General features: G+C 35.0%; 2 long non-coding RNA genes across 2 annotated transcripts; both read left to right on the forward strand.

Annotated features, from left to right (window-relative positions):
• Positions 1 to 4,056: 4,056 nt before the first annotated feature.
• Positions 4,057 to 5,644, forward strand: LOC140158200 (uncharacterized). The gene is made up of 3 exons (XR_011859721.1): positions 4,057 to 4,257; positions 4,796 to 4,881; positions 5,545 to 5,644. It is a non-coding gene; the product is annotated as an uncharacterized lncRNA (long non-coding RNA).
• Positions 5,645 to 9,623: 3,979 nt separating this feature from the next.
• LOC140158201 (uncharacterized) lies at positions 9,624 to 11,352 on the forward strand. Its single transcript, XR_011859722.1, has 3 exons — positions 9,624 to 9,947; positions 10,486 to 10,571; positions 11,234 to 11,352. It is a non-coding gene; the product is annotated as an uncharacterized lncRNA (long non-coding RNA).
• The last annotated feature ends 1,483 nt before the right edge of the window (positions 11,353 to 12,835 follow it).

Consider the following 12,835-nt stretch of genomic DNA (forward strand, 5'->3'; position numbering starts at 1 on the left):
CTTGATTACCTTTTTCAATTAAATATTTTTTGTGTATATTGATACTGAAGCATCCTATGTATACAAGAATATATAAATTTTAACTGCACATCATATATAATGATTCGTGATACCCAATAAGCTTTCTCGAGATATGGCGGACACAATAGGACACAAAAAGTCTTTTGAATTTGTCAAATTTTACCCAGATTGAAGACTGTCCTCCTTTTGTGTACGCCATACTTCGAAAAGGCTAATTGTGGTACAGTTGATGTCGTTTAGGAGGCAGAGAATTTTATTTCAATTTTATATACGCCAAAGTATTTTTTGAATTTAGTGATATAATGAATACTGAAAATAAGGTGACAAATTTATGCAAAAATCACAGGTTATCCGCCAAAGATTACTGTTTCATTTTTATGGCAATCTAATCTATTATTTTCTGAAATTAACTTTGGGGTTCTATGTAGAATGTATATAAATGGTAAAACCCAGAACGTCTATACAAGAAAAACGGTTGGCTCCATACAGGCCTACTGATCTATACAGTCACGTACAGTCAGGCGAGTCAAAATCGATAATGTATTGTGCATGTATGTGATGCGCCATATCAAAAGGAGACAGACACCTTTGGGCAGGTTATCATTTTTTTTATCATAATCGTATAAAATATTGACAAATATTGAGGGCTTCCTCCTCAGCAAAGGTTCTGTATGGTTTTATGCATGTTAGTCAGAAACTACGCTCAAACTCCAAAATCATGTCTAGGCCCGGGGTCCACTGGGCTTAAAATTTTTACTATCATTGATATGATTAGAATATCTTCCAACTGCAAACAGTCGTTGACGTCACGAATGTGATTGGCAAACCAACACGATTTACAGATTTGATTAAACTTTGAATTAAAGATCAAAAGCGATTCACCTAACATCAGTTAATACAAATGAATTCTTTCAACAGGTGTACATGTGTTTACTTCAATACATGTTATCTGTAAAAACATCGCGGCTTTACGCAGGTTGCACTATTGGTTTGATCATTCTCTGAAATAGTAATCTCAAATCACAGACCCTCTTTTTCTAGGGTCTGTGCTCAAATTGAACGTCCCGGGGTGAACATCCGCGATCCGTTCTTTATGATATGAATAAAAAATGCTCTCCAAATGTCAACATACGGTAAATAACCGTGTTACAGTTATAACACGTTTCGCACAATTCCTATAATGTCTTTGATTACATAAAGTAACTTTTGAGTCCTTTAGTAGTTACTCTGCATGACCTTAAATTAATATCATTGTTAACATAGCATCCAGGCACATTCTCCGCCAAAGTGTTCAAAATGTCATTTCAATGTCGACCGTCAGCAGTTTAGTACTTCAAGGTGTGACATACCAGAAAGTAATATTAAAAGCAATCAAGCTGATCATACACATCTATTGGCCCCATGTCTAGATGACATCAGTAGTCAAATTTTGAAGTTGACCAAACCTGCTATTTTGAGCAGCCTTGTCTTTGCGATTTTTCCCGATTTATGTAAAGTTGCTCAAGTAATAACTACAGACCAATCGCCATCCTTCCTGTTGTGAGCCGGGGTTGTGAGTATTAAAACTGAAAGGCTGTTCATCAACATGTGTATGATGAACAACATTTTTCACCAGGTTCGCCGTCGCAAATAATAAAGGAGACAAGTAGAAAAAAGTGATCCCGCCTGGGAATCGAACCCAGGACTAATTTTAAATCAGGCCCGCTATCACTAATTAGTGATAGCGAACCTTAGAGATAGCGGTCCTTAGAGATAAAGGGATGTTGTGGTGCTCTCGGGTCCCACAATAATACTGTGCAAAGGTGGGTAACCGAGACCTTGCCATTTTAAGAGTTCTTGGTTGAGAACACATTATTCACTACACTACATACTCGCTGTTATTATTTTAAAGCAATAATGTATATAAATCTCTTAATGGCCTGGCGCCACATTATCTTACAAAATTGTACAACTCATAATGAAAACACAAGACATGCAACTGCTGGTCAATTGACTCATTCAGTTAATGGTCATCGTTCAGATGTAGTGTGTGCAATTTATGGAACAATATTGACTGAACGGCATAATGATAAAAGTGGTTATTTTCACTGGTCTTAATCAATAGTGAAGTTTATATTCTACCCAAGTTCAAGTTCTTTACGGTTAAACACCCCATGAGGGGAAAATAAACTGGACTTCTATTCTGCTGGCTTATGATATTCGTATTGTATTCGTAATACTAACCTTTTGGTCTGAAATTGACAATATCGAAATGCCACGAAGGTATGACCCCCCCCCCTCCCCCTCCCCCGAGTGGTGTAAAATGCGCGTGATATAAGCAATATCTATTCATGTGCTTATCGCATGCAGGAGGATCGATAGAAGGTTATATGACTTCCAATATAGGCTATTTGACTTTTTTTATTCAAATTATTTATTACTCGAGTGTGTGTGGAGAGGTATGGGAGGGAGAAAGAAAAACAGATAGCATTGGAAGTAGAGAGGGAAGGAGGGGAAGAGGCGAGCTCGAAAGTGGAGTGGAATAGTGTGTAGGGGAGAGGGAGAGGAGAAGGAGACAATGGGGAAAGGGAATTTTATTACAAATCTGTAAAATGCTTTGGAAGTAGAATTAATTTCTGCGCATTTTGACATCTCATTTGATACGATAGCCCCGGGACGATAGCCCCAAAAAAACAATAAAACACCGGTCAATTTAATGTAGCGAGTTCCAGATTTGAAAGTTGAAAATTATTCATACTTATGTGACTTCGTGTATTTGTTATAAATATGCAGTTCTGATGCCTTCCGCTAGGAATGTGACGAACACCATTCGAACCTAATACCTATAGATTTATATCTTCCGCTCTTCTCCAGCGTGCTTCCTTAGCACAGTTGGTTAGAGCGTCGTGCCGGTTATACGAAGGTCGCCGGTTCGAATCCGGCCGGATGCACTGTTTATGTGCACTGGCCTACTCTGGGGAAAGATAAAATTTGTTCAAATTTGAAAGTTACATACAATACATGGATGGAACAAGCTTAACAAGAGTAAATAAAAGCAAATTTCTTGGAGTTCAAATTGATGAAAACTTAACATGGAAGGACCAAATAGGGGAGTTTCAATGACAATATCCAGAAATATTGGAATTATTAATAAACTGAAACATTTTGTACCAAGATATGTATTGTATACCCTTTATTGTACACTTGTTCTACCATATGTAAACTATGGCATTATAGCGTGGGGAAACGCATGTAAAACACATTTGGATCGAATTTGTAAACTTCAAAAACGTGCTGTTAGGAATATACGAGGGTCATTCAAAAAGTTCTACCTGTTGGGTCATAACTTTTGTTTTGGTAAAGGTAGTTACTTAAAAATTTGCATACATATAGTTTGTAATGTCACCTACAGGTGGTGAAAAAATAATGTCAAGACCATTTTCAGATTTTTGTAGGTGACCTGAAAAACACAGTAAGATATGGTTCACCGAAAACGGTCAAAATATGTATAATATTTACAAAGGCGTCTCAAGTACAGTGTGATGAAGATCCCATAATTATTCCATTTGGTCATGTTATACAGTAAAAACTTTATAAAACACAAGAATTATCATAAAATTATATGTACTGGCTAAAAGGTTGCCACAAATTGAAAATGATGGACATTAATATGCACAAAACTAATAGAACAAATAGCCAGTGTAATAAAATTAGTATAAATGACCACAAACACAGTTTATGAAGATATGGACTTTCATAAACATGGTGTAAAATGGTGGCATTATGTCGCTTTCTGTGGAATAAAATACCACAATAGATCACAAAGGGAATTAAATTTACTTTTGTGACTGAAAAATGTGTTGTAGTAGCTCTAACTTTTGTATTTTATCTAAAAGCGCAGCTAGAAAATCACGCTGTAGAGATGGACACAACACAGCAAAAAATAAGGAGTAAAGTGCTACCGACTAAAGTATGTTGATTAAAAATAGACCAATTATTTACTCATCAACGAGTAAAAGACGATATTTGACACAACTCTTTGCCAGAGTAAAAATGGTCAATGGAAAGAAGTAAAATATTTTAATCGCCACATTGTATTTTACTCAAATCGCGTAGTAAATTCAACACGCGGAGTAAGTTTAATTCGACGACGTATTAAAATTCATGTCATCATGGCGTATAAAAGCGGAGCCGGGATGCGGGTGCAGTGTCTGCTGGTGGAATGGAGTTTGTCAGCAGTACAACCAATGTTTGAAGGTACTAATTTCATTACTATTATTCATAACTTTATGTCCATATACCTGTTACACAATTTAGAAATCTTATTGTATGATTTGAACCGGATATAGACAGGTTTTTAAGTTAGTTAAGCTTATCAGTAATTGTCATCGGCTCACCATGCTAGCTGTGTATTTGCGATCGTAACTAATGTACTAGTCTGAGCAACCTCGAAGTACATACGCTGATGTGGACCAGGCCCGGGGACCAGGGGCGTACATGTAGCAAGCGGATAGGGTGGACAAAGTCCATGGGCCCCGAGCAAAAGCGAAAATGAAGTGGATAGGGATCAGGGCTGAAAGGAGATGTTTAGAAGGCCTCACACTACTCCTTGTCCATATGCCCCAAAGCTCTTGCTACGTCCCTGATCCTGATGTTGACTCGTGCCACATAACTTATTTTGCAGTTATATGGAGTAGGAGAGTGAAACCATTGCAAAATATCACTTGAAATTGTTTTCCATAGGCAGTTTTCTTTTTCAGTGCATTTATAATATTGATCTATATTTTATTTACAGATCAGATGTGACTTTGGGATTTTTGTGCTGCCCTACCTCTTTCCAGGAAAGGTATTGAAGAAAGATGCACGAACGTCAGTCAACAGGTAAATTTCTATCAATAATGTTGCATTTAACTTGCCAATTTCTTTGTGCATTTCAGAATACATGTAGTTCATTGAATGTGTAGTTCATGAAACCTCAAATGCGAAGGGGAAAACCCCCTATATAACCCCTTATCCTCACCGACAGGTGTTGGCTATCGTGAACTTATCGCGAATCTTATAATTATCTTGTTTACCATTTCTGTAAATTCTTGTCTCCTAAAGTTTGTGTCCCCTTGAAAATAGCATTGCCCGCTATCACAGGAATAATAATATAATAATTATAAAGATATTTTAAATATTTGCAAAATCGCATGAAAGTAGAAATGCCAATGCAATGGGTGATTACCATGTAAATTACATGTAAATATGTCATATTTGCTTTAATATTTCAAGAATTTCAGCAAGAGTTTTCATTTTTGGTTATATACCATCTGACCAATTATAGACAGTTTAAAAATAAGACATGCATAAATTTAGTTGTTTGTGTTTTAAACCTTCCATCTGCTTCATCACTTTCGAGTACCAAACAAATTTTGATTTATGGTTGATACAATGAAAAGGTGGTGGATTTTCTATTTTAAGGCAGCTTTATTTCACTTGAATAGTCCCAATCCATGAAATTAATGTCCTTTATTACATTTTATTTTATTTTACATGTTTCAGGAAGGCACAGCTTTGGACTGGTTCCTCGCCAACTTTACTGGACGCACGCTGCCATTTATATACTTGTGAAGCAAGTTGAATCCAGAACTGTGTTTTTATATAGATGGATAGGCAAGCTTTTTCAATGCGCAACAGTGATGAAAGTTGTAGAACTTGTGGACAAGATATACCAAATCCTTCACATATAAGACTTAGCATATCCAGTACAGGCTGATCACTGCTATTTGGCAGTTCCTGGACACTATATCAGCTACTAAAGAACCTGGTAACATTGGACAATTCTTGAGTGATAAAACATAATGAAGTGAAGACTTAATTTCTGTCCCATTTAAAACACTCAGCATCTATAACATTAATTTTCAAATGACTTTTTCACATCAAAAGTTTTGGGAGAGGTGACCGGCTTCTATTCTATGTTTGCTCACATTGGGTAATGAGACAATAGACATGCTATATTGTGATTTATTTGATACCTATTTTGAAAATAAAACCAGGAAAAATGCAGAATATTATATTTAATTTTGTATTCTTTTCATTCTTTTAGTTTAAAATACTGCTTTGTTCCAGCTGCAGATGGAGACCCAATACAACTCGAAAGTGTTTTTTGCTTAATATTTGTTTAGTAAAATACGTTTCACGTTTCATGTTGCTCAAAATGTTGAGTAACACTTTACTATTCATCATTTTGCAAATCTTTTCACTTAAGTTTTACTCAAATAATGAGTAATCGTTTTAATCAACACTTGCGTAAACCTTTACTCAAGGTTAAACGAGTAAATGTTTCCTTGTTTCAGAGCAAAAAAGGGAGCTACTCAATATTGGGTAAAATTTAATCAACAAACGTTGAGCAAATATTACTCCATAGTCAATGAGTAAAATTTACTCTCATCTTTGAGTAAAAAAGGGAGCTACTCAATATTGAGTAAATTTTACTCAACAAAAGTTGAGCAAATATTACTCCAAGTGAAAGAGTAAATTTTACTCTCATCTTTGAGTAAAAAAGGGAGCTACTCAATATTGAGTAAAGTTTAATCAACATGTGCTGAGTAAACAATTAATCAACCGAAGCTGAGTAAGAATTACTCAAAATTCGACTAGCTCCCTTTTTACTATCGTGATGAGTAATATTTTACTCAATATTGAGCTTTTATTTTTTGCTGTGTATGCTGATTATCATTACCAGAGATGTTACAAGATATCCCTCCATAAATGGAATTCTGGGTAATTTCTGTCCATCAAAATTTTAATTTTCAGCCACAGATGATGTTTTGGACTGTAAGGTGTATGTTCATTCAAAATTTTTATTGTTACTAATATGATTTTTTTGTATAAAGAGGAAAGTTCGTACATTGGCTGCATGCATGTTCTCAAGTGCAATATCCAAAGATGCATCACCGTTTCCGTTGTACCATATCTTACTGTGTTTTTCAATAGGTTGCACTATTGGTTTGATCATTCTCTGAAATAGTAATCTCAAATCACAGACCCTCTTTTTCTAGGGTCTGTGCTCAAATTGAACGTCCCGGGGTGAACATCCGCGATCCGTTCTTTATGATATGAATAAAAAATGCTCTCCAAAATGTCAACATACGGTAAATAACCGTGTTACAGTTATAACACGTTTCGCACAATTCCTATAATGTCTTTGATTACATAAAGTAACTTTTGAGTCCTTTAGTAGTTACTCTGCATGACCTTAAATTAATATCATTGTTAACATAGCATCCAGGCACATTCTCCGCCAAAGTGTTCAAAATGTCATTTCAATGTCGACCGTCAGCAGTTTAGTACTTCAAGGTGTGACATACCAGAAAGTAATACTAAAAGCAATCAAGCTGATCATACACATCTATTGGCCCCATGTCTAGATGACATCAGTAGTCAAATTTTGAAGTTGACCAAACCTGCTATTTTGAGCAGCCTTGTCTTTGCGATTTTTTCCCGATTTATGTAAAGTTGCTCAAGTAATAACTTCAGAACAATTACCATCCTTCCTGTTGTGAGTATTAAAACTGAAAGGCTGTTCATCAACATGTGTATGATGAACATAATTTTTCACCAGGTTCGCCGTCGCAAATAATAAATGAGACAAGTAGAAAAAAGTGATCCCGCCTGGGAATTGAACCCAGAACTAATTTTAAATCAGGCCCGCTATCACTAATTAGTGATAGCGAACCTTAGAGATAGCGGTCCTTAGAGATAGAGGGATGTTGTGGTGCTCTCGGGTCCCACAAAAATACTGTGCAAATGTGGGTGACCGAGCCCTTGTCATGTTAAGAGTTCTTGGTAGAGAACACATTATTCACTACACTACATACTCCTTATTATTATTTTAAAGCAATAATGTATATAAATCTCTTAATTGCCTGGCGCCACATTATCTTGCAAAATTGTACAACTCATAATGAAAACACAAGACATGCAACTGCTGGTCAATTGACTCATTCAGTTAATGGTCATCGTTCAGATGTATTGTGTGCAATTTATGGAACAATATTGACTGAACGGCATAATGATAAAAGTGTATATTTTCACTGGTCTTAATCAATAGTGAAGTTTATATTCTACCCAAGTTCAAGTTCTTTACGGTTAAACACCCCAGGTGGGGAAAATAAACCGGACTTATGATATTCGTATATTCTAATGACTATATTCGTATTGTATTCGTAAGTAACTGACTAACCTTTTCTGAAATTGACAATATCGAAATTATGATGGTGTCATATGCAAAAGAAAAAAATAAAAGAATATAATAAAATAATACAGGGGTTCTATTCCTAATAGTTTTAAAAGTTTTAAAGTTGTGGTCCACTTTGATCTTTAAAATCTTCAGAAGTCGCCCAATTGGGCTACTGCATTGTAAATCACTGTTTTGGCAACTTTCTAGATAAGGCTATAAACAAAGTTAAATTATTTAATTAATATATAATCAAATCAGCCTACGTTTACACAGTATATTCAGATGTCATTACAGATGACAAACACGTTATTAAGAAAGCCGTTTATCAATATTGGAATACACTTGGCAAGATGTCTTTGAATTTGGAAGGGGATGAACTTTTAGAAACTAAAGAAATTGTTAACAAGCTTAAAATGAGTCACTCAACTGATCACGGTAATAAAGAAATCCTTGATAAGATTAATATAACCATTGACGACATAACCTTAATTATATCACAAAGTAAAAATAACAAATCCCCTGGTATAGATAGCATAACAAATGAATTAGTTAAGAATGGTGGTATGATAGTAATCAATACACTCTTTGATATGTTTAAACGTTTCATAGAACTTGAATCTATACCAGATGAATGGAATAAAGGTGTCATTATACCAATTTATAAAAAAGGTGATAAGACAGACCTAAATAATTATAGGGGTATCACTCTTAACTCATGCATCTCAAAAATGTACACAAAATTGATTACTAAAAACATCTCAAATTTTCTGGAATGCAATGATATTGTATCTGAAATTCAAGGTGGCTTTCGTTCAGATAGGCGCTGCGATGATCATTTGAAAATTTGCATACATATAGTTTGTAATGTCACCTACAGGTGGTGAAAAAATAATGTCAAGACCATTTTCAGATTTTTGTAGGTGACCTGAAAAACACAGTAAGATATGGTTCACCGAAAACGGTCAAAATATGTATAATATTTACAAAGGCGTCTCAAGTACAGTGTGATGAAGATCCCATAATTATTCCATTTGGTCATGTTATACAGTAAAAACTTTATAAAACACAAGAATTATCATAAAATTATATGTACTGGCTAAAAGGTTGCCACAAATTGAAAATGATGGACATTAATATGCACAAAACTAATAGAACAAATAGCCAGTGTAATAAAATTAGTATAAATGACCACAAACACAGTTTATGAAGATATGGACTTTCATAAACATGGTGTAAAATGGTGGCATTATGTCGCTTTCTGTGGAATAAAATACCACAATAGATCACAAAGGGAATTAAATTTACTTTTGTGACTGAAAAATGTGTTGTAGTAGCTCTAACTTTTGTATTTTATCTAAAAGCGCAGCTAGAAAATCACGCTGTAGAGATGGACACTACACAGCAAAAAATAAGGAGTAAAGTGCTACCGACTAAAGTATGTTGATTAAAAAATAGACCAATTATTTACTCATCAACGAGTAAAAGACGATATTTGACACAACTCTTTGCCAGAGTAAAAATGGTCAATGGAAAGAAGTAAAATATTTTAATCGCCACATTGTATTTTACTCAAATCGCGTAGTAAATTCAACACGCGGAGTAAGTTTAATTCGACGACGTATTAAAATTCATGTCATCATGGCGTATAAAAGCGGAGCCGGGATGCGGGTGCAGTGTCTGCTGGTGGAATGGAGTTTGTCAGCAGTACAACCAATGTTTGAAGGTACTAATTTCATTACTATTATTCATAACTTTATGTCCATATACCTGTTACACAATTTAGAAATCTTATTGTATGATTTGAACCGGATATAGACAGGTTTTTAAGTTAGTTAAGCTTATCAGTAATTGTCATCGGCTCACCATGCTAGCTGTGTATTTGCGATCGTAACTAATGTACTAGTCTGAGCAACCTCGAAGTACATACGCTGATGTGGACCAGGCCCGGGGACCAGGGGCGTACATGTAGCAAGCGGATAGGGTGGACAAAGTCCATGGGCCCCGAGCAAAAGCGAAAATGAAGTGGATAGGGATCAGGGCTGAAAGGAGATGTTTAGAAGGCCTCACACTACTCCTTGTCCATATGCCCCAAAGCTCTTGCTACGTCCCTGATCCTGATGTTGACTCGTGCCACATAACTTTTTTTGCAGTTATATGGAGTAGGAGAGTGAAACCATTTCAAAATATCACTTGAAATTGTTTTCCATAGGCAGTTTTCTTTTTCAGTGCATTTATAATATTGACCTATATTTTATTTACAGATCAGATGTGACTTTGGGATTTTTGTGCTGCCCTACCTCTTTCCAGGAAAGGTATTGAAGAAAGATGCACGAACGTCAGTCAACAGGTAAATTTCTATCAATAATGTTGCATTTAACTTGCCAATTTCTTTGTGCATTTCAGAATACATGTAGTTCATTGAATGTGTAGTTCATGAAACCTCAAATGCCAAGGGGAAACCCCCTATATAACCCCTTATCCTCACCGACAGGTGTTGGCTATCGTGAACTTATCGCGAATCTTATAATTATCTTGTTTACCATTTCTGTAAATTCTTGTCTCCTAAAGTTTGTGTCCCCTTGAAAATAGCATTGCCCGCTATCACAGGAATAATAATATAATAATTATAAAGATATTTTAAATATTTGCAAAATCGCATGAAAGTAGAAATGCCAATGCAATGGGTGATTACCATGTAAATTACATGTAAATATGTCATATTTGCTTTAATATTTCAAGAATTTCAGCAAGAGTTTTCATTTTTCGTTATATACCATCTGACCAATTATAGACAGTTTAAAAATAAGACATGCATAAATTTAGTTGTTTGTGTTTTAAACCTTCCATCTGCTTCATCACTTTCGAGTACCAAACAAATTTTGATTTATGGTTGATACAATGAAAAGGTGGTGGATTTTCTATTTTAAGGCAGCTTTATTTCACTTGAATAGTCCCAATCCATGAAATTAATGTCCTTTATTACATTTTATTTTATTTTACATGTTTCAGGAAGGCACAGCTTTGGACTGGTTCCTCGCCAACTTTACTGGACGCACGCTGCCATTTATATACTTGTGAAGCAAGTTGAATCCAGAACTGTGTTTTTATATAGATGGATAGGCAAGCTTTTTCAATGCGCAACAGTGATGAAAGTTGTAGAACTTGTGGACAAGATATACCAAATCCTTCACATATAAGACTTAGCATATCCAGTACAGGCTGATCACTGCTATTTGGCAGTTCCTGGACACTATATCAGCTACTAAAGAACCTGGTAACATTGGACAATTCTTGAGTGATAAAACATAATGAAGTGAAGACTTAATTTCTGTCCCATTTAAAACACTCAGCATCTATAACATTAATTTTCAAATGACTTTTTCACATCAAAAGTTTTGGGAGAGGTGACCGGCTTCTATTCTATGTTTGCTCACATTGGGTAATGAGACAATAGACATGCTATATTGTGATTTATTTGATACCTATTTTGAAAATAAAACCAGGAAAAATGCAGAATATTATATTTAATTTTGTATTCTTTTCATTCTTTTAGTTTAAAATACTGCTTTGTTCCAGCTGCAGATGGAGACCCAATACAACTCGAAAGTGTTTTTTGCTTAATATTTGTTTAGTAAAATACGTTTCATGTTGCTCAAAATGTTGAGTAACACTTTACTATTCATCATTTTGCAAATCTTTTCACTTAAGTTTTACTCAAATAATGAGTAATCGTTTTAATCAACACTTGCGTAAACCTTTACTCAAGGTTAAACGAGTAAATGTTTCCTTGTTTCAGAGCAAAAAGGAGCTACTCAATATTGGGTAAAATTTAATCAACAAACGTTGAGCAAATATTACTCCATAGTCAATGAGTAAAATTTACTCTCATCTTTGAGTAAAAAGGAGCTACTCAATATTGAGTAAATTTTACTCAACAAAAGTTGAGCAAATATTACTCCAAGTGAAAGAGTAAATTTTACTCTCATCTTTGAGTAAAAAGGGAGCTACTCAATATTGAGTAAAGTTTAATCAACATGTGCTGAGTAAACAATTAATCAACCGAAGCTGAGTAAAATTACTCAAAATTCGACTAGCTCCTTTTTACTATCGTGATGAGTAATATTTTACTCAATATTGAGCTTTTATTTTTTGCTGTGTATGCTGATTATCATTACCAGAGATGTTACAAGATATCCCTCCAAAAATGGAATTCTGGGTAATTTCTGTCCATCAAAATTTTAATTTTCAGCCACAGATGATGTTTTGGACTGTAAGGTGTATGTTCATTCAAAATTTTTATTGTTACTAATATGATTTTTTTTGTTTTAGAGGTAGTTCGTACATTTGCTGCATGCATTTTCTCAAGTGCAATATCCACAGATGCATCACCGTTTCCGTTGTACCATATCTTACTGTGTTTTCAATAGGTTGCACTATTGGTTTGATCATTCTCTGAAATAGTAATCTCAAATCACAGACCCTCTTTTTCTAGGGTCTGTGCTCAAATTGAACGTCCCGGGGTGAACATCCGCGATCCGTTCTTTATGATATGAATAAAAAATGCTCTCCAAAATGTCAACATACGGTAAATAACCGTGTTACAGTTATAAC

The sequence above is a fragment of the Amphiura filiformis genome, chromosome 8, assembly GCF_039555335.1.
Source record: "Amphiura filiformis chromosome 8, Afil_fr2py, whole genome shotgun sequence".
Taxonomy (NCBI): Eukaryota; Metazoa; Echinodermata; class Ophiuroidea; order Amphilepidida; family Amphiuridae; genus Amphiura; species Amphiura filiformis.